The 22,207-nt window shown below is 43.6% G+C and overlaps 1 protein-coding gene across 1 annotated transcript in view; it reads right to left on the bottom strand.

Annotated features, from left to right (window-relative positions):
* The window catches only part of socs6a (suppressor of cytokine signaling 6a), an 87,898-nt gene extending 74,873 nt beyond the window's left edge, over positions 1-13,025 (bottom strand). Inside the window, exon 1 of the mRNA XM_072262553.1 lies at positions 12,387-13,025. The gene's annotated coding sequence lies outside the window, so the exon portion shown is untranslated. The remainder of the gene's footprint in view (positions 1-12,386) is intronic.
* Positions 13,026-22,207: the final 9,182 nt, after the last annotated feature.

Genomic DNA, 22,207 nt, shown 5'->3' with positions numbered 1-22,207 from the left:
TATGATTTTCACAGACACACCACTGTCAAGTTTTTTCAGAACTTCCACCTTATCTTGTATAAATAACATATGGTATTTGTGCTTCACACCACAATAAGACCATAAGACTGTAAGATAAAGGAGCAGAATTAGGCCATTAGGTCTATCGAGTCTGCTCCACCATTTCATCATGGCTGATCTGATTTTCCTCTCAGCCCCAATCTCCATGCGTCCCCCTGTATCCCTTCGTGCCCTGACCAATCAAGAATCTATCAACCTCTGCCTTAAATAAAGGCCTGGCCTCCATAGCAGCCTATGGCAATGAGTTTCACAGATTCACTACTCTCTGGCTAAAGAAATTCCTCCTCATCTCTGTTCTAAAAGGACACCCCTCTATTCTGAGGCTATGTCTTCTGGCCTTAGACTCTCCCACCATAGGAAACATCCTCTCCACATCTACTCTATCAAAGCCTTTCACCCCTCATTCTTCTGAATTCTAGTGAATACAGGCCCAGAGCTGCCCATGAAGCACAGGTCATGAAAATAAATGCAGAATAGCACAGAAGAACAACTTACTTCTTTTAAAGACCATGCCAATAGCTAATTCTGCTAATGGCACCACCAAAACAGAGGCAACGGATTGGCGCAGTGACATGGGAAATTTGAAATTAGGCTGGTGAAATTTATGTCCGAACCAGCGGTGGAACCGGATTGCTAGATTCGAGGCAGTCAAAGATGGCTCAACTGCAGGAGAATAATTGAACTAATTACCACACTATAACTTAAAACCAACTCTCCCACCAAGTTCAGACAATTAAGAGATGTGGTAATGAGTTGCAAAGTCACAAACTTACTGGTCAATATGTATATGGCATTTGATGGCATATAAATATATCTGCCTTTTCCTTCATACAGATAGCCCACAATCACAACTAACACTTAAGATGATCAAACCTGGTAGGAAAATGAAACTGACTGATGCAAGTCTCCCAACAGATAACTGAAAGTATTCCAATAAAATTGAACACAATTGCCATCCTGAGGAAGAATGTCTTTTTATCAGCAGAAGGTGATAGGGAATTGTACCTTTCATATGTTGGATTTGGTAATACCCTGATACCATCAGATGAAGACAAGACAACCAAGGTCCAATATTATACATATCGGGTTGGAAAGGTTAGAGGCATTCACAGTATCAATCCTGGAATCTCAATTATTAGCAATCTGGTGAATCGTGGATACTGGTAGATGACCCCACTGAAAAGGAATCACGGACCAGGCCATGGAAACTCCCCTCCGGATCCCTCAGGAAAATGGCTGAAAAGGTCTGGGAAGGTTTGGGCGCTCACAGTACAGGAGGTGGTGCAGCTGGGAAGGTGGGTGATTGAGTTGGAAGGATTTATGAAAAGGACAGGATCAGTGATATATTCGGGAGTGCAGAAGACTATTCAGGATTTTTTTTTTTTTTTTTTTTTTTTAAAACACTGAGAGTGATTGATATCTGGAACATCCTGCCAGAGGTGGTAGTGAAATTGGATACAATATTTAAGCAGCATTTTATCAGACACTTAAATAGGCAAGGCATAGATGGATACACTCCTAATGCAGGCAAATGGGTTAGTGTGGATGGGAAAAATGGTAGTCATCAACATGGGACAAAGGGCCTGTTCCTGCACTTTACAACTCTATGGCTGTAATGTTAATTAACCCTTCTTGCCGAGAAAGAGGCCAGTTCAATTGTCTCATTACTACTTCATGGGGATTAAGATTTTTTAAATATTTCCATTGTCATTTTTCACTCTTCTTCAAATCAATTTTCATATCTCTTTTTCTCACCAACTTGAAAACTAACTTACCCTGTGCATCCTACCTTCATTTCTCTCTCAGTCTTTAAGATTTAGCTGATAAGAAAATGCATTAGTGGTGCCAGGTTTCCCCAATATCCCAGTATCCTTGACACCCTCATGGAAATAAAAAGTTTCCATGGCCTCTGGTTAACTGAGACCACTTTATTACCAGTGCAATCACATCTTTAATGGAACCAAACTCTTCAACGATTGACTAACACAAAACTGTCAAAAACAAGATAGTATTGATACATTATGTTCATTACATACTAAATATTGAACAAAATACCATGGATGCTTACTTAGAGTAACATATACAAAACGCTGGAGGAACTCAGCAGATCAGGAACTGATGAAGAGTCTTGGCTCAAAGCATCAGCTCTTTATATCTCTTCAAAGACACTGCCTGAGTTCATCCAGTATTGTGTGTGTGTTACTCTGGAATTCCAGCATCTCCAGAATCTTTTGTGTGGATGTTTACTTGCTCTTTTATGAAATAATACCATTGAATCTTATGTCCGTTGTATGAGAGGGCTTTAGTTTAATACTTCATTCAAAAAATGGCACCTTTACATGTGTGCATAGCCCTGCAACTAGCAACAATATTTGACCAAATACATAAACATATACAATACTCTTGTTCTTTAAGATACCATATTCTCCAAATACGCTCACCTCAAAAGCATCAATTCGCCTCAGCTTGGGTCAATTGCTGTCCACAGTCTACATACGTTTGTACTTCAGTAGACACTTCACCTTAGGTTTCTTAGCTTAGAGCTGTAACCTTCAGGGTGAGATTTATTTTTCACAAGTCACTATTTACAAAAATTTATTTGGGCAAGACGCAGAGTATCTTAGAAAGTACTTTGGTGATTGCATAGCTTTGAGTACCATCATTCCAAAGCCAAATGCTGACCAAGAGTCCCAAGTTACAGGAGACACTTTCATGGAAACCAAGTTCCATATGAACTTCTGGATGGGCACTATGGTAAGAAACACACCATCAAGCACTAAAGATCATATTCTTACTCTAGAGATGTATCCTTTGCATTCTACACGATATTATACCATTAGTTTCAACCAAACATACAGTACATTAAAACAACACACACAAAATGCAGGAGGAACTCAGCAGGCCAGGCAGCATCTATGGAAAATAGTAAACAGTCAACATTTCGGGAAGGTCGACTGTTTACTCTGTTCCATAGATGCTGCCTGGCCTGCTGAGCTCCTCCAGTATTTTGTGTGTTGCTTGGATTTCTAGCATCTGCAGATTTTCTCCTGCAGTGATTGGAATACATTAAACCTGCTTTTTGGAAACCTCAATGCAAGCAGCTTGGGCAATAGAACAAGGGTATCCAAAGTACAAGAGATTCTGCAAATACCAAAAACTCCAGAGGAACACACACAACATGCTGGATGAACTTAGCAGGTCAGGCAGCATCTATGGAGAGGAATACACAATCAATGATTCAGTGTGAGACCCTTCATCAGGACTGTAAGGAAGGGGAAGAAGCCAGAATAAGGTGGGGGAAGAGGAGGGAAGGAGTACAAGCTGGCAGCTGATAGCTGAGACCAGGTGAGGGGAAGGGGAAATTAAATCGGAAGCTGGGAGGTGATGGGTAGAAAAGATAAAGAGCTGAAGAAGAAAATCTTGAATCAAGAGGAGAGTGAACCATGGAAGAAAAGGGAAGGAGGAGGGGTATCAGAGGGGAGCGGTAGGCAGGTTAGGAGAAGAGAAGGGTGAGAGGGGAGCCAGAATTCAGTTAGTTAGCTTTGGCTGAATAAACATTTGGCCAGAATGACGAATGGAAAGAAGGGGAAAGGAGAAGAAATTACTGGAAATTAGAAAACTCAATGTTCATGCCACCTCTAGCCTCAGGATGGATGCTAATCAGCCAGAATATGAGGTGTTGCTCCTCTAAACTGAGAGTGACTTGTCCAAAGTACTTCCAATAATTTGCCAATAGCATTAAGGAAAAGCCAATTTTCCTCCAAATTCAAAAGAAACAGATCCCAATGGAAAAGTTCATCCAGAAATTTCTGAAAACACACTGTTCTCTACTACACCAGAAAACAAAGTATATTATCATCAATTCTCTGCAAAGGAATTCAGAGGTTGACTATTTCAACCTCAACTCCCTGCAGAATCTCTAAGAGCCTCAATCCTAAATGGTGCATACACTACTCTTTTAGAATCTCGAAAATCATTTTACTCATCACCTAGCGAAAGCCAACAAATACAATTTGCATAGTTATTGTTAGGCCCGTACAACTACGTTTTAGGAGAGTTGCAGAAGCCAGTCTTATCATACGCCAAAGTAATATTTAGCCAATCAGCAGGTCAAGGGACTTGCCATGTGTAGATTAGTTCAAAGTATAAAGTAAACTTGTTATCAAACTATGTATATGACACCATATACAACCATGAGATTCAGATTCTTGCAGATATACTCAATAAATGTATAAAATAATCACCGTAACAGAATTAAAGAAAGATCACGCCACCGTGGGCACTCAGTGTGCAAAAGACAACAATCTGTGCAAATACAAAAAAAATAATAATAATTAAGCAATAGATATTTTGAACATGAGATTGGCTGTGGGAATATTTCAATGATGGGGCAAGTGAAGTTGAGTGAAGTTATCCCCTTTGGTTCAAGACCTTGATGGTTGAGGTGTAGAAACTGTTCCTGAACTTGCTGGTGTGAAGTCCTGCGACTCCTGCACTGCTCCTGATGGCAGCAGTGAGAAGAGAGCATGTCATGGGTGGCAGCAGTCCTTGATATTGGATGTTGCTTTCCCCTAACAGTGTTTCACATAGGTGTGCTCAATGGGCTTATTTTTTGTTTAAGGGCTTTGGTGTTTCCATACCAGGCTGTGATGCAGCCAGTCAATATACTCTCCACTACACATCCATAGACGTTTGTCAAAGTTTTAGATGTCATACTGAATCTTCGCAAACTCCAAAGGAAATAGAGGTGCTGTCGTGCTTTCTTCATAATTGCACATGTACTGGACCCAGGACAGGTCCTCCAAAATAATAGCACTGAGGAATTTAAAGTTACTGACCCTCTCTACCTCTGATCATCCAATGAGGACTGGCTCATGGACCTCTGGTTTCCTTCTCCCAAAGTCAATAATCAGCACCTTAGTCTTGCTGACATTCAATAAAAGGTTGTTGTTATGGCACCACTCAGCCCGATTTTCAATCTCCCTCTAATATGCTGATTCATCACCACCTTTGATTCGGGTAACAACAGTGGTGGTCGCCAGCAAACACAAATATGACATTGGAGCTGTGCTTAGCCTCACAGTCATAAGTGTAAAGCGTGTAGAGCAGGGGTATAAGCACAGTCTTGTGGTGCACCTGTTTTGATGGAGAACGTGGAGACGTTGCTGCCAATCTAATCAGACTGGGGTTTGCAAATGAAGAAATCAAGGATCCAATTGCGCAAGGACATATTGAGGCCAAGGTTTAGGAGCTTATTGATTGGTTTTGAGGGGATTGTATTGAATACTCAGCTGTAGTCGATAAAGAGCATCCTGATGTATGTATCTTTGCAGTCCAGATGTTCCAGGGTTGAGTGAAGAGTCAACGAGATGGCATCTGCTGTGGACCTGTTGTTCCATAAGGCAAATTGGAGCAGATCTCAAGTTGCTTCTTAAGACAGGAGTTGATCTGTTTCACTACCAATCTCTCAAAACACATCATCACTTTGGATGCGAGGTCTACTGGCCAATAGTCATTGAGGCAGGTCACCACGTTTTTCTTGGGTACCGGTATAACTGAAGCCTGCTTGAAGCAGGTGAGTAGTACACACTGCCAAAGCGAGAATGGAAAGATCTTAGTGATCACTCCAGCCAGTTGATCAGCACAGGTCTTGGGGACTTGGCCAGGTACCCTTTTGGGCTGGATACTTTTTGTGGATTCAACCACCTGAAGGCTGCTTATACGTCAGCCTCAGACTGAAATCGTAAGTTCATCAGGGGCAGTGGGAGTTCGCGATGGTTCGCCTATGTTTTGAAGGCCAAGGCAAGCATGGAAGGCATTGAGCTCATCCGGCAGCGAAGCCCTACTGTCGCCGATAAGATGTGATAGTCTTCAAGCTCTGCCACAGCTCTCCAGCACCCTTCATTGATTCATTTAGTCCAGATTTGCCATTTCACCTATGAGATGACTTTCCAGAGATCACACCTGAACCTCTTGCAACATCCCTGGTCACCAGACCTGAATATCTCTCATCTGGCTTTCAGCAGATTGCAGATCTCATGGTGCAACTAGGGCTTCTGATTAGGGAAGACTCTCAATGATTTTGTGGGGGCACACTCATTTACAAATGTTTTAATGAAGTGCGTGGCAACCATGGTGTATTCATTCAGATCCACAGATGAGTTCTTAAACACAGCCCAGTCCACAGACACAAAGCAATTCCACAGCCACTCTTCTGCCTCCCGCCACCAACTCTTTGTTGTCCTAATCTCTAGAGCTTTGCTCTTTAGCTTCTGCCTGTATGTGGGTAGGAGGGGAACAGCCAAGTGATCAGATTTACCAAAATGTGGTCTGGGCATGGAATGGGAGGCATTCCTTATCTTAGTATAACAGCGGTCTAGTGTGCTGGGACCTCTGGTGCTACAGGTTATTTGCTGATGGCAACTGGACAGGATTTTCTTCAAACAAACCTGGTTGAAGTCCCCGACTATGATTTGAAATGCTTCAAGATGGACAGTTTCTTGTTTGGAGATGGCATCATGCAGTATCTATTATTAATAAATTAATATATAAAGGCTTGACCACAAGCCAATGCTCTCTTTGGTAAATATGATGCAAATATTTGAGAGCTGCTGGCTGTCAGAACACATAAAGCACAGTTGGAGCTCATCAAGTACTCAACCCCACAGCAACTTTCCCTCATTGCAAGCTTCTGTAGCACTATGAATTCAATAAAAGATTTATTAGTCAGTTCTCAGCACCTCACTTCCTAAAATCCAACAAATTCCACTAAATATTCAGACAATATAAACCCTAATCTAAAAATTAGGAGTTTATTACCCCTGTCAGTATCTAAGACATATATATACTGCAGAAGAGTTCTCCGTAGCACAGCATATTAGAAAGTTAAAGTTGATGCAGCTGCTATATAACAGTTTCTAGTAGTTAAGTGAAACAGATGCTGCAGATGCAGGAAATCCTGAGTAACACACACACTGAATGCTGGAGGAACTTAGCAAATCAGGCAGCATCAATGGAGGGAAATCAACAGTCAATGTCTCTGGTCAAGATCCTTCATCGGGACTGGATAGAAAAGGGCCAACACATTCCTTCTTTTTCAGCCCTTTGCCTCTTCCTCTTATCACCTCCTAATTTGTCACATCATTCTCTTTCATCCCTCTTCCCCCACCCATTCACTTACCTTCTCCCTCTCACCTACATCATGCCAGCTTGTGCTCCTCCCTTTGCCTTTTTATTCTGGCTTCTGCCCCTTCATTTCCAGTCCTGATGAAGGGACGCAGCCCGAAATATCGACCATTTATTCCCCATTATGGGTGCTATGTGACTGTGAGTTCCTTCAGCATTGTGTGTGCGTGTGTGTGTGTGTGTGTGTGTGTGTCTGTGTGGTGCAGTAGTTCAGGAAAATTGCATTTAGTTTTCTGCTGCTGTCATTTACTGTCAAATTCAAGGGTTGGTACATGTTAACTGCCTCATGACATTTACACCTTTAATGTAAGGGTCCTTTTTTGCAGCAAATTCAAAAGCCCCACGAAAGTCTGGGTCAATGATCTACAGACACGATGAGGACACTTGTTTTTTGTAGTCAAGAATCCATTCAGAGAACAGAAACTAAAGAAATATCACATGATCATTGGTTATCTATTTTTTAAAAAATCAGGTTGAGAGAAATGTTGACAGATTAATCTCTGCTAACATCCTGGGTCCTGATCCTTTCTGGTCTCTTTTCTTGGGAAGGAAAATTTTAGCAGTCATATAACCTTAAATTAAGTGTACTTTATAGTCAACTAAAGGAAGTCTAAAATAGGAATATTCGACAATTATCAGAGATGTTATGTTATGATAGTCAACTCTGGCACACCTCAAGGATGTGTGCTTCGCCAACTACTCGACTCTGTCTACACTAAGGTTTCTCAACTGTGGTTTCATGGAATCCTAGGGTTCTGCGAGAGATCGTGATTAAAAAAAAACATTGTTCTTTGAACTTCGCGCAATGTGCAATGCTAGCGCTCGCAGCGGTGGGCAGCCCCTCTAGCAACCTCACTCACAGTCTCTCAGCCCAGTATGGCAGTGCACAGCAGAACCATGTTTATTAGGTGAGTCCATTCTCAGCTTTTGATGCAAGAGAGGGGAGGCCATTGATAATTGGTGAGTACGGTACTGCACAGAGGGAGGACTGTAGGCTGATTGTGAGCGCTATATTGCACGGAGAGAGGACGGTAGGCTGATGAAGAGCGTGAAATGCATTTCCCGAGCATTAAATAGACTTGCCCAACTTGAGCTGTGACATCAACCTTTCCCTCTCGAATTATCTCCCCCAACTTCCCCTTATATACCGCTGACTGACTTATTGGAGCAAACAAACTCTACCGGTGTAGTAAAAAATTAAATCTAGTGTGCCTACCTTTAGAAAAATTAAATCCCACTTTGGCTTGCCAGTTATTTAACAGAAATTTATTATGTTTGTCTTATGAGTTTTTCAAATTTATGAAAGGGAAAGAAAGAGAGATTAATTTCAAGAGAGGTAAGCTAAGCTTAACTACCTTCTATTTTTCAAGAAAGGATGGCTAAAAATTCATCCTCTACTTAATTGAGCATTGACAATTATTTTTGGATTATCATATCTACACCTTACTGATCTCGCTAGCGTGAGCTGTAGATATAATAATTTTTAGAGCGGTTTCCTGAGACCTGAAAATTATCTCAAGGGTTCCTCCAGGGCAAAAAAGTTGAGAAAGGCTGGTCTACACACATGACTGTGTGGCTAGGCACAGCTCAAATGCCATCTATAAATTCACTGCCAACAAAACTATTGTTGGCAGAACTTCAGATGGTTACAAGAAAGCATCTAGGAATGAGATATATCAGCTAGTTGAGTGGTGGTGCAGCAACAATCTCGCACTCAATGTCAGTAAGACCAAAGAATTGACGGTGGACTTCAGAAGTGCACAATCAATTCTTGGTCTTATGACAGTGGCGATATTTCATTAGGAGTTTCAGGAAATTTGGTATGTCACTAAAGACATTCACAAATTTCTACAGATGTACAGTGGAGAGCATTCTAACTAGCTACATCACTGAACATGATCAAAATAAGCTGCAGGAAGTTATAAACTCAGCCATCGCCATCATGGGCACTACCCTCCCCAACATCCAAGACATCTTCAAGGAGTGATGCCTCAAAAAGGCAGCATCCATCATGAAGGACCCCATGACCCAGGACATGCCCTCTTCTCATTGCTATCATCAGACAGGAATCCAAGAGCCCGAAGACACACACTCAATGATTCAGGAGCGGCATCAGATTTGTGAATGGACATTGAACCTATGAACACTACCTCACTTTTTTAAAAGACTTTTTGCCCTACTTATTTACAGTGTACATACATGTATACATCTTACTGTAACTTAGTTTTTATGTATTGTAACATACTGCTGCTGCACAACAAATTACACAATGTATGCCAGTGATATTAAACCTGATTCTGAAAAAAGTTGTTTTCTAACTCATTCAAGCAAAACAGCTTCACAGCAAAAATAATGACATCTAACTGAAAATTGCTACCTTGTTACTTCACTAAATACTGTTTTAAGTTATTAAATGCAGAATAACATAACCAATGCTCATAATTTTCAGCAGTCCAAACCTTAAAATAATACTTTCAGATAACCTATGTATTTGCCTGCCAACTCAAAACCAGAAATGGCCCAACATGCTTGCTTCTAATTTTAAAGAAATGTGATATACACAAAATTGCTGCAACTTTTTAAAAAGCTGGATTCACAAAGAATATAGTCAAGGATAAGGCCTGCAAAGAAGGAACATTAAGCATGACAAAGTGAAGATTTTACTCTTAGCCCAGGTCACTGTTTAAAACAGAGAGAAGCCTGATTATATTCCTGAAAAGCTTTATCTGACTCAGTGTGGCAAGGGCATAGTTTTATGATCTAAGTCATTTAACCAGAACTCGAAACAGGGTGGAGGAAAAACTGATAGAGGAGTTTTGAAATCATTATCTGAAATATTTAATTTTCTATGAACAGAACACAAAGCTTAAGAACAGACGCTCGACTTCAATGACACACAACAGACTACCGTCACAGTCCGTGTGGCCCAAGTTTATTTTCCTTATGACCAGTCAAGTTCCTGTTACAAACACTGCTGCTAGAATTAAGTTATTCAGTACAGGGTTTTGCTCCCTCATTTCAAACATTCTTTCTGGGCCCCACTCACAGCTGTAACGTTTGATATTTGGACCCAGAATAAACCTCATAGAAAAAAAATACACCACCAATAGAAAAAAAGACTCTCACAATGAAGTTAAATACATTAGATTCCAGTCAATTGGGCCAGCGGCTAGTTGGGACAGCTGCTTATTCGGGACAACTCTAACTAATCAAGAAGATTACTGGGATGTATTTGGAACATTATGCCACTTAGTTGGGGCAGGAGACTGTTGCCGAATGTTTTAACGGCCACACAAGTGCATGCAGACTAACCAGGGTATGTGGCCATTAGAGTGAACAGTTTTTCAACTGTCAGTTATGTGTGTTTGTATTCAAAAAGCAGTGATTTTTGTCACAGATAGTTGGCAAAAAATAAGCAGTAAGAGAATTCTGAACTTTTTTTACTCACTGCAATTTCAAGCATTCAGGTTTAGAAGTACCTGAAACACCCAGGAGAGAAAATGAAATGACTTCACTACTTCACTAGTTAAGTACTAAGAAATGTGAAGGTACTGACAATCATCTTGAATGTTACAACAAAAATAAAAATTTGGAAGATGCAATTGTCAATAGCATTGCATGAAGACAGTGCATTATCTGCACTGATTTTCTTCATTATCTACACTGGATGAATTCCTCTGTTGATAACTATTAGGAACTAATATACAGTCTTATAGTAAACCACAAACAAGAAAAAATCTGCAGATACGGGAAATCCCTTCGACTGGTTTCGGCCCGAAACGTCGACTGCTTTTTTCCATAGATGCTGCCTGGCCTGCTGAGTTCCTCCAGCATTTTGTGTGTGTTGCAGTCTTATAGTACTACTGGTAGTATTCTATTTTTTTTCTGTATTTTATTTAAATACATAATTTGTTACTCAGTTAAACGGTAGTTTGTCTTATTATACATTTTTTATCTACTTCCATGAAACTTTGACAAATGGAGCAGCCACTTAATTGGGTCAAAACATACTGTTCCCGAAGTAGCCCAATTGACTAGAATCCACGGTATTAAAATTGTGAGTTAAAACGAGGGTGGAAGGTTGGATGAACTCACGTGGGCAGAGCTGCAACATTACTGAAATGTTTTAAGGGATTTCTCCCTCCACTCTGCACAAAGCAAAGAGCTAGAGTTTCCCCTCCCCCAGGGAATTTTAACTCAAGGGCAAGAGTTGCATAACTTTACTGCGAGCAAGCGGGGTCCCGGGACGGAACCCCCTATCTCACAGGACCAGTCACTGAGCTGAGGGCCGATCCCAGCACCCACAGACCTCGACAGCAATTTCCAGTGTATCGCCCTTTACCACCCCGACCCTTCTCCTAGCTCGGGCCAAACCTCTCCACCCCGTCTTGGGCCAAGGCTCTATCGGCTCCCCTTCCCCTTCTCGGGCCCAGTGTTCTCCTCTCCTCTCGTTCATACCTCCCCCCGGTATACTGGCCCACCTCTGCTTCCCCGCTTCACCTGCCTTGCCACCCGGGTCGCCGAACCCCCTCTCCTCCCAACGCAAGCACACACACTTCCACTCGGCACCCAGCCCCTGGAACCACGGTCCTCCTCCCACCCCCGGATCCCAGCTCGCCCCCACTTCCACCTGGGACCCAGGCCCTCCTTCCTCTGCCTGATCCTCCCCCTGAGACCCAGACCCAGACTCTTCCCCCCCATCACACCCCAATTCCACAGGAGACTAGCCTCCCCCCACTTTCCCTCATTCCCCTGCCCCTTCCCTCGGGACCTCGGCTCTGCCTTCCCGCGTTCGTCCCCCCAGGACCCAGGCCCCCTCTCCCGCCCTTCCTTCGGGATCTCGCCCCCGCTTCTCCCAGTTCCCAGTCTCTCCTTCCCCCTGGCTCCCAGCTCTCTTCCCCTCGCCCGCCGGAGACGTGCTGCCGTGTTGCGACGGATACCACCCCCTAGCACCACCATCATTCTCCCCGTGGGCCTGAGCCGAGCCCGCTCCACGAGCTCCGGCGCCCCGGTTTGGCCAAGGCCGCTGAACGAACCAAGCCGGCCCAGGCGAAGGTCCCAGCCTTTCCCCATTTCCTCCCTGCACTCCGGATCATCCACCCAGTCGCCACCTCCCCCTCCATCCCGGCCTGCTCTCTTACCTCGGAACATCCGCAGCAGCTCGTCTGCGCCATCAGCGCGGCCGGTCCGGGAGCTGTGGAGGGGCGGAGACAGGCCCGGCCCGGCCTGGTCCGGGACACCCAGGCACTCCCAGCCCAGCAGCCCAAGTTGCAAAGGACCCGGTGCCACCGGACACGGATTAATGAACCGACCGCCTCCCCCTCTCCTTGTTATCAATTCTCGCTATTTCGCCCCTTTTCTCTTTACTGATTCTCTGCCATACTCTCTCAGAAACTGACTGTCTGTCTGTCTCTCTCGCTCGCTCGCCCTCTCTAAGGCTGTTACTGATTCACTCACTCTCTCCCCCTCCCTGTTAACTGACTTCTCTCTGCACAACTCTACAACTGACTCTATATCTCTATCTCCCCTCTCTCTCTCTCGCTCGCTCTTCCTGTTCCTATTCCCGTAACTGATTCTCCCTGTTAACTGACTCTCTCTATTCCTGTTACTGATTTATTCCTCTATCCCGTTCACCGTTACCGTTACCGATTCTCTCCACCCATCAAGTTACTATTCTCTCAATACCATTCACTCTGCCCACCCCGTTACGAAACCCTCTGTTACCCCTTCTCTATTTTGAAACTCTGTTACCCCCTTCCCTGTTATGAAACTCTGTTACCCCTTCCCTGTTATGAAACCCTCTGTTTCCCTGCTGCCTGTTACGAATCCCTCTGTTCCCCCCCCCGTTACGAATCCCTCTGTTCCCCCTCCCTGTTATGAAACCCTCTGTTCCCCCTCCCTGTTACGAATCCCTCTGTTCCCCCTCCCTGTTATGAAACCCTCTGTTCCCCTCCTCAATATGAATCCTTATGTCCCCCTTCCTGTTACAAATTCTTCTGTCCCTTCCTTTTATGAGTCCTGTCCCCCATTAAAAATCCTTTTCTGTGTCTTCACCAGTATGAATCTGTCTTGTCCCACCCACCATTATGGATCTTGCTTCCCTATTATGAATCCTTCTGTCCCCCATTCTAAATACCACAGACCCCTTCTTGTTACGCATTCCTGTCCCCCTCCCTGTTACAATTCTGTGCCTGTTATGATTTTCTCCAACCCTCTCCCTGCCCTGAATCCCTCCATTCTTCCCTTTCCCAGTTCCTTCTGCCCCCTCCCTGTCATGATTCCCTTTATCCCTCCATTACTGATTCTATCTCCCGTTCACCGAGCTTGTCCATCACCTAGCTATTTTTCATTCTTTGTTCTCTGTTAGTGATTCCCCCTCATTTCTCTATTAGTGTTTTCCTCTCCTCCTTCAGTTGCCCTGATTCTTTCCCCAATTTTTGTTTCTTCTTCATTCTCCTCTCTACATGTCTCTCCCTTTCATTTCTCTCCTCTGATTGCTCTCTCTCTCTCTTTCATTTCTCTTCTCTGATCTCTCTCTCTCTCTTATTGCTCTGTTCTTATAACCTTTATAATCATACTGAGGAAGGCATATGTTGTCCATCTGCATGCAACAGTATTTTTTTCCTCTTGCCTCCCCCTGCTGGTTAACTACTTGTCAGCCAGCACACCAGCAATGCAGGGCAGACACAATAAATTGCAAATATACAACACTCCTCCCCTTTAAATCAAACTCTCCTCATGAAGTGTAGATAAAGTGGACAGCCAGGGCAGAAATGGCTAATATGAGGGGGCATAAATTTAGGGCAATTGGAGGAAAGTATAGGTGGGATGTCAGAGGTCACAGTGTTGGGTGTGTGGAATGTGCTGTCAAAGTTATATGCATAGGGACATTAAGAGACTCTTGGACACATGAATGAAAGAAAAATGAAGGGCTCTGTGAGAGGGAAAGGTTAGGTTGATCTTGAAGTAAGTTAGAGGGTTGGTACAACATCATTGGTCCAAAGGGCCTGCATTCTGCCATATTCTATGCCCATCAGCGCTGCAAATAACAGACACCTGGGACTGAAGTTTAGGCGCAGAACAAAATCAGGGAATTATTTTGCCTAATACTATTTTAGTTTGCCATCATGTTCAGCACCGACATCAGGGGCCAGAGGGCCTGCTCCTGTACTGTACTGTACTGTTCCATGTTTATGTTCAGGCAAAACAAAATTAGATATCTCCAGTTTACTCTAGTGCCGAAGATTGCCTTGTAGAGTTTGTGTTTGGGAGTAAGGGATGCTTACTAAAAATTCCACATGTATTTTGGATGTCTCTAATCACCCTCTTCTTGGTGCTGGATATAAGGCCAGACTGGTCGTCTTGCCGTGAGTTCACAGCAGGTACATGGAAACAGTGGAGGACAAATCAGGTTTGATCTAGGCAGACTAATGGGAAGTTGCAGAAACAACCCAAAAGGCGTCCTTTTGGTTGTGCAAGTAAGAACCTTAGTCAACCTTTGGGAAGAAGAACTGGAGTGAGGCTTTATAAGGCATTGGTCAAATTTGTGAGCAGTGTTAGGCCCCTTACCTAAGAAAGGATCTGCTAGCATTGGAGAGGGTCCAGTGGAGGTTCACGAGAATGACCCCAGGAATGAAAGGGTTAAAGTATGAGGAGCATTCAATGGATCTGGGCATGTACTCATTGGAGTTTAGAAGAATGAGGGGGGATCTCAATAAAACCTATCGAACACTGAAAGGCCTAGATAGAGTGGGCGTGAAAGGGGACATTTCCTATAGGAGTCTAGGACCAGAGGGCACAGCTCAGCACAGAAGGATGTCTCTTATGAAGAGAGATGAGGAGGCATTTCTTTAGCCAGAGGGTGGAAAATCTGTAAAATTCATTACTACAAACGGCTGTGGAAGCTAAGTAATTAGGTATATTTAAAGTGGAGGTTGATAGGATCTTGATTAGTAAGAGCACCAAAAGTTATGGGGAGGAGGCAGAGGAATGGGGTTGAGACGGATAATAAATCAGCCATGATGGAATGGCGGAGCAGACTTACTGAACCCAATAGCCTAATGCTGCTCCTATGTCTTATCGTCTTATGGACTGAGAATCATAAATATTCTTGACAGTTTATGCATCTGCTCTAGTAATTGCAGCAAGATATGATGGGGGATCAAATAAGACAGACCACACTTCATTTCAGGAAGGGTCCAAATTTCTACAGATGTACTGTGGAGAGCATTCTAACTGGTTGCATCACCACCTGGTATGGAAGGGCCAGCACACAGGATCAGAAAAAGCTGCAGAGGATTGTAAGTTTAGCCAGCTCCATCATGGGCATTAGCCACCCCACCATCAAAAGCATCTTCAACAGGCAACGAACAGGAATTCTGCAGATGCTGGAAATTCAAGCAACACACATCAAAGTTGCTGGTGAACGCAGCAGGCCAGGCAGCATCTGTAGGAAGAGGTGCAGTCGACGTTTCAGGCCGAGACCCTTCGTCAGGACTAACTGAAGGAAGAGTGAGTAAGGGATTTGAAAGTTGGAGGGGGAGTGGGAGATCCAAAATGATAGGAGAAGACAGGAGGGGGAGGGATGGAGCCAAGAGCTGGACAGGTGATTGGCAAAAGGGGATACGAGAGGTTCATGGGACAGGAGGTCCGGGAAGAAAGACAAGGAGCTGGGGGGGGGACCCAGAGGATGGGCAAGAGGTATATTCAGAGGGACAGAGGGAGAAAAAGGAGGGTGAGAGAAAGAATGTGTGCATAAAAATAAGTAACAGATGGGGTACGTGGGGGAGGTGGGGCCTAGCGGAAGTTAGAGAAGTCGATGTTCATGCCATCAGGTTGGAGGCTACCCAGACGGAATATAAGGTGTCGTACCCCATCTGTCCCATGATCCTCTCGTATCCCCTTTTGCCAATCACATGTCCAGCTCTTGGCTCCATCCCTCCCCCTCCTGTCTTCTCCTATCATTTTGGATCTCCCCCTCCCCCTCCAACTTTCAAATCCCTTACTCACTCTTCCTTCAGTTAGTCCTGACGAAGGGTCTCGGCCTGAAACGTCGACTGCACCTCTTCCTACAGATGCTGCTTGGCCTGCTGTGTTCACCAGCAACTTTGATGTGTGTTGCTTCAACAGGCAATGCATCAGGATGGAGAAGCAACACCTTATATTCCCTCTGGGTAGCCTCCAACCTGGTGGCATAAATCTCCTTACAATAAAAAAAACCTCTCCTTCTCCTTGTATTCTATTCCCCACTCTGGCCTTTTTACATTTTTTCACCCCCTATCACTTCCTCCTGGGTCCTCTTCTCCTATGGTCGACTCTCCTCTCCTATCAGATTCTTTCTTCTCCAGCCCTTTACCTTCCCCAGCCGCCTAGCTCCACCTTCCAGCTAGCGTCCTTTCCTCTCCCCCCCCCCCCCCACAACCTTTTTATTCTGGTGTTTTCCCCCTTCCTTTTCAGTCCTGATGAAAAGTCTTGACCCAAAATGCCAACTGTTTATTCATTTCCATGGATGCTGCCTGACCTGCTGAGTTCCTCTAGCATCTTGTGTGTGTTGTCTTCTATATTTGTAAGTTTGCCTGCTGGTGCTCTTGGAGACCCCCTTCATTTACCTCTCTGTCCTACTTAATCTAACTGATTTTCTTCTCTATGCCAATCATTTTTATTAGTTTCCTTCACTATCCCTTTTACGTATTTTATATTATTCTCGTTCTTTTATCGGCAAGATTTTTATTCATTCCTTAAGGTTAATATAGCAGGGAAAGGTTTTAGGGATAAGCTCCCACTACCTGTTAAATGCTCCCAATGGCGTGCAACTCAAATAGCCTCCGACAACTAACTCCAGCTCTTGACCTTCATGTGTGGCTTACCTACTAAGCCCCACAGAACTGTTTCTACTGACTAGGGAAGGGGCAAAGGCGGGTTACTGGCACCTTAAATCCAGTTGCTTTAGGCAGATGGGGCTCATCAGCCGTGGTTGGCATCTCATCTAGCAGAAGGAAAACTCTGACCTCAAACCTCTCATGCCCACTCATGGGGAAGGCTTCGGGAGTAAACCCCAAGGAAAGAATCTGGAGCAGGAGTCCCTAAGGCAGTCTTATGTTACATTCAACACTGCCTGGCAACTCCTGTGTCACCGCAACTGCCAAATTGTATCGGTCTTGGCTGTTATCTTTGGATTCATCAACTGCTTGGAGCGGGGCAGCCTTCTGCATGGGCAGCAGTTTGCTCTGCATGTCGTACTACCTAGCTTGTGTATCACATATTGGTGACATCTACAATGCAATATTCATGGTCAACCCCAACCAATGGAGGCCTCACTCTTTTAACTGCATGAATTGACATCGAGTGGCCACTTTTCACACACAACTAAACCGTCTCAGAAGTTTTTCACATCGCTTTCGTGATATTAAAAAAAAACACTCTGTGGCTCCAACACTGTCTGCTTTTGTTTACTCTCATGAGAAAAATAAGTGAATGCTTGTAAGCAGCAAGTTCTGAAACCTTTTTTATAAATAGTTTAGAGATCAATCTTTGCTGTGAGATACGTGTACGCAGTATATTTCTCATATCTAAAGAGCCACATTGTATTGACTCACACATAGGAACAGAAAGAAGTCACAAACACAGTAAGATATAGGAGCAGAATTAGGCCATTTTGCCCCAACGAGTCTGCTCCTCCATTCCATCATGGCTGATTTATTATCCCTCTCAGCCTTATTCTCCTGTCTTCTCCCTGTAACCTTTGATACACTTACTAATCAAGAACCAATCAATCTTTGCTTTAAATATACCCAATCACTTGGCCTCCACAGTTGTCTGTGGTAATGAATTCCACAGACTCACCAATCTCTGGCTAAAGAAATTCCTTTTCATCTCTGTCCTAAAGGACACAAGAGATTCTGCAGATGATGGAATTTTTGAGCAGTAATCACAAATGTTGGAGGAACTCACCAAGTGAGGCAGCATCTATGGAGGTGAATAAATAGGTGAAATTTCAGTCTGAGACCCTTCATCAGAGGCATTCAAACAAGATACTTCCAGTTTAATAAAAGTTTCTTCACCGATTGCCTTTGGAAATTTCTATTCACGCTGCTGCAGCCCGGATAGCAGTTGGTTTCCTGACACGATCTTTAAGGGCGTCACAGCCCTGAAGCGATAATTATTGTTTGTTACCAATATTACATACACCAGAGGACTGATTGTTACAAAAAAAAGTGCACAGAAATGACATTTTGAAAATGAATGAGTCATTTATCCTGATTCTTCTCTGCATGCTGCTAAATCGATGACTTTCTCACGGTTACTTTCATTTCCCCAGGTCCCCAGTCGTCGTGCATTCTATGACACTGGAACCTGACCCTGATCTATCAAGGACCGTGTGGAGGCTACGGATGCATCAGCCTCCCCACGTTAAGCAAATTCGTGCACAGGCATTCTTCATTAAGGGAATCGACCCTGACATTACGGATTAAGTCCAGTGGCGATCAGCAAGTGGTGAAGGCAGCAGGATTGTGAGGTCTGGAACCCTGGATCCACAGCCACCGGAGACCTACCAACAGAGAACCCCTGAGGGGAAACTCATATTCAACTCGAGTGATCACAGGAGTACTATTACTACCGTTACTTTCACTTCTACATTCTCTCATCTTTATTTCAAACTCTTATGTAGAATGTTTTCAAGTAATTTTGGAGAGCTTGTATGTACAACACATTTTGACTCTTCCATTCCTGTCATATAGAATGGCTGCTGTTCAAAGTCAAAGTAAAATTTATTATCATCATACATGCAGTATATGTTACCATGAACTGCAATGAGATTCAGTTTCTTGCAGGCATTTATAGGAAAACAAAGAAATGCTAAAGAATTTATGAAAAAAAACTAACATAAACAAAGACTAACAAACAACTGAAGTGCGAAAGAAGATGCTGTAGTTAGATTTATAGTGACAGGTTTTTGGTCTTGTGGTTTGCTTAGAGTAATCTCATAATTTTCTCTGCATTCATGTTAGTTTCTACTGTCATCTTCACAACTTCTTTTATCTTCTTAGGCCTCGGTTTATTCACTTCAGGACTATGAATGATTCTAAGTTGGCTCTTATATACTAAATCTAACATCTGGCTTGGCATTCTACTATGTGCAAACAAGAAAATATTTGCAGTCATTTCTTGCCCCACTAGATCTTTGTACTTTGCCTGTGGGATATTGAAATCCCATATGACTATCAAAATATGTTCTGTAGTTTCATACATGCCTGGACAGCACACTGGCTGATCTGTTCATCTGGTGCTGGCAGTTAACTGAGTCTATTGTGTCACTTGATCATTAATAATGTCAAGCCAAATTGTTTTTGCTGTCTCATTTCCAGGCAATATTCCTTCTCTTTGAGTACTTGTTATATTATCCTTTCTCTATAAATCCAATCCTTCAGATAGTAAGACCATAAAGCCATGAGACATAGGAGCAGAATTGGGCCATTTGGCCCATCGAACCTGTTCTGCCATCCCATCACGGTTGATTTATTATTTGTGTGGGTGGGTGGGAGGTAGGGAAAGGGCTTATTTTGCTGCTGTTGTATTTTTGCTTTTTATGTTCTGTTTTGTTGTGTCCTGTGTTGTTCTGCTGAGTAATGAGGGCATGCTATGTTGGTGCTAGGATGTGTGGGCAACACTTGCTGGCTTCCCCCAGCACAATCTTAGGCAAAATAAGCCCTTTCCCTACCTCCCACCCGCCCATATACATGGACAGTCCTCCAATTCCAGGACAGGCCTCTTGACTCCAGGCTGCAGTCACTGGGCTTCAAATTCTGGACTCCTGATTGACCGGCTGGCTTCAATCTCCAGTATCAAAACTAGCTGAAGATGGCTCCCTGACTTCCAGCCTCAAACACTAGGCACACCAACTCGCCAGCCGCATGTCTCCGGCTTGCATGGATATTTGACTCCTGGGCCTACCGACCTGGGACAGCCCAACATTCACAGATGTCCTTTGTCCTTTGTCACTCTCCACATAGCTGGCACTTGAGCGTGGGGCGGAGGGCTGAACTCAGCCGAGTCACTTGACTTCAAATGTGGAGCTCAGAGCGGAGCCCTAGATTCTGGCCAGACTACTAACTCCCCAGTCGCCATCCCTAAATCTTAATCTGACCACTAACTCTCTAGCAACTGTCCATCAACCCTAACTTGACCACTAACTCTCTCTAGGACACTACAGTAGTGTAGCTTTTATCATGATGCTATTACAGCTCAAGGTGTTAGAGTTTGGAATTCAATTCCAGTGCCATCTGTAAGGAGTCTGTAAGTTCTCCCCATGGGATTCCTCAGGATGCTCCAGATTCTTCCCACCATCCAAAGATGTACTGGGTTAGGAAGTTAATTGGTCATTGTAAATTGTCCTGTGATTAGGCTAGGGCTAAATAGGTGGGTTGCCAGGCATTATGGCTCATTGGGCCAGATCTACATAAATAAAAATATAAATGAAAACCATCCCTACAAACTTAACGAAACAATTAAATCTGAGCCACAATCTTGACACAGGCCGCAGCTCACCTCCATCTGACCAGAAGAAAAGGGCACTTCCCTGTTATACTGTATAACTGTAACTTGTCCAAGAACTTTTAGGTTTTAAATACTTGTCTTGGTAAGGAAATGAAATTACGAGCTGATATGGTTAGATGAAAGGCAATAGGCTGTTTGTTCACAACCAAAACAAGCAATTATGAAATGAACATTGCATAGACCGTAAAGGAAGTAAATTTTTAAGGAGAGATGTATTCAATGTCTAACAGGCTACTGAGAAAGAAATACATTGATTAATAAAGGAGGGAGAAAAGAAACTGATGGAACCTAAAACATTAAATCATAAACATGAAAAATTCTGCAGATGCTGAAAATCCACAGTACCACACACAAAATGCTGGAGAAACTCAGCAGGTCAGGCAGCATCTGCGGAGATGAATAAAGAGTCTACATTTCTAGCCAAGACTCTTCTTCTGGACTTGAAAGGAAGTGAGAAGATGCCAGGACCATTAACAGTTGAAGCATTAATTCTGTTTCTCTTTCCACTGCATTATTGCCCTTCTGAGGTTTCCCAGTATTGTGTATTTTTCATTATACAAAAGCTGTCACTTTATTTTGAATGTCTTTGTTGCAAATGAAGAATCTCCGGCAAAGGCTTCTTATCCTGACAGAGATAAATCTGGAATTCTCTGAAGGTCTGCACAATATTGAGGGTCGACCTTTTACAACAGAAGTAACGAGAAATGTTTTCACCAGTGAGTAGTGAATCTGTGGAATGCTCTGCCACAGGTAGCGGTGGAGGCTAAATCTGTGGCTATATTTAAGGCAGAAATTGATTGTTTCCTGATCGGTCAGGGCATCAAAGAATATGGCGAGAAGGCAGGTGTATGGGGTTTAGTGGGATCTGGGATCAGACTTGATGGAATGGCAGAGCAGATTTGATGGGCTGAATGGCCTACTGCTTCTTTGTCTTATTGATCTGATGATATGCTTGTCTTTATTAGTGAAGACATTGAGTTCAAAAGTCAGGAAGTTATGTTGCAGCTTTATTAAACTTCAGTTAGGCCACATCTGGATTTTTGAATACAGTTCTGGTCGCTCATTGTGGAAAGGATGTCGGGGATTTACAGAGGGTGCAAAAGAGGTTTACTAGGATGGTCTCGGCCTGAAATGTCGACTGCACCTCCTCCTAGAGATGCTGCCTGGCCTGCTGCGTTCACCAGCAACTTTTATGTGTGTTACTAGGATGCTTCCTGGGTTAGAGGGCATGTGCAAGCTGAACGAACTTGGGTTGTTTCCTCTGAGGCAGTGGAGGCTGAGGGGAGATCTAACAGAGGTTTATACTCAGTGGCCACTTTACCAGGTACCCCCTGTGGCCACGATTGTATGTTCGTGGTAGCCCATCCAGTTCAAGGTTTGATGTGTTGTGCATTCAACGATGCTTGTC

The sequence above is a fragment of the Mobula birostris genome, chromosome 1 (genome assembly GCF_030028105.1).
Source record: "Mobula birostris isolate sMobBir1 chromosome 1, sMobBir1.hap1, whole genome shotgun sequence".
NCBI lineage: Eukaryota > Metazoa > Chordata > Chondrichthyes > Myliobatiformes > Myliobatidae > Mobula > Mobula birostris.
Note: the sequence above shows the minus strand (reverse complement) of the source record. Positions and strands in the feature narration are given on the sequence as shown.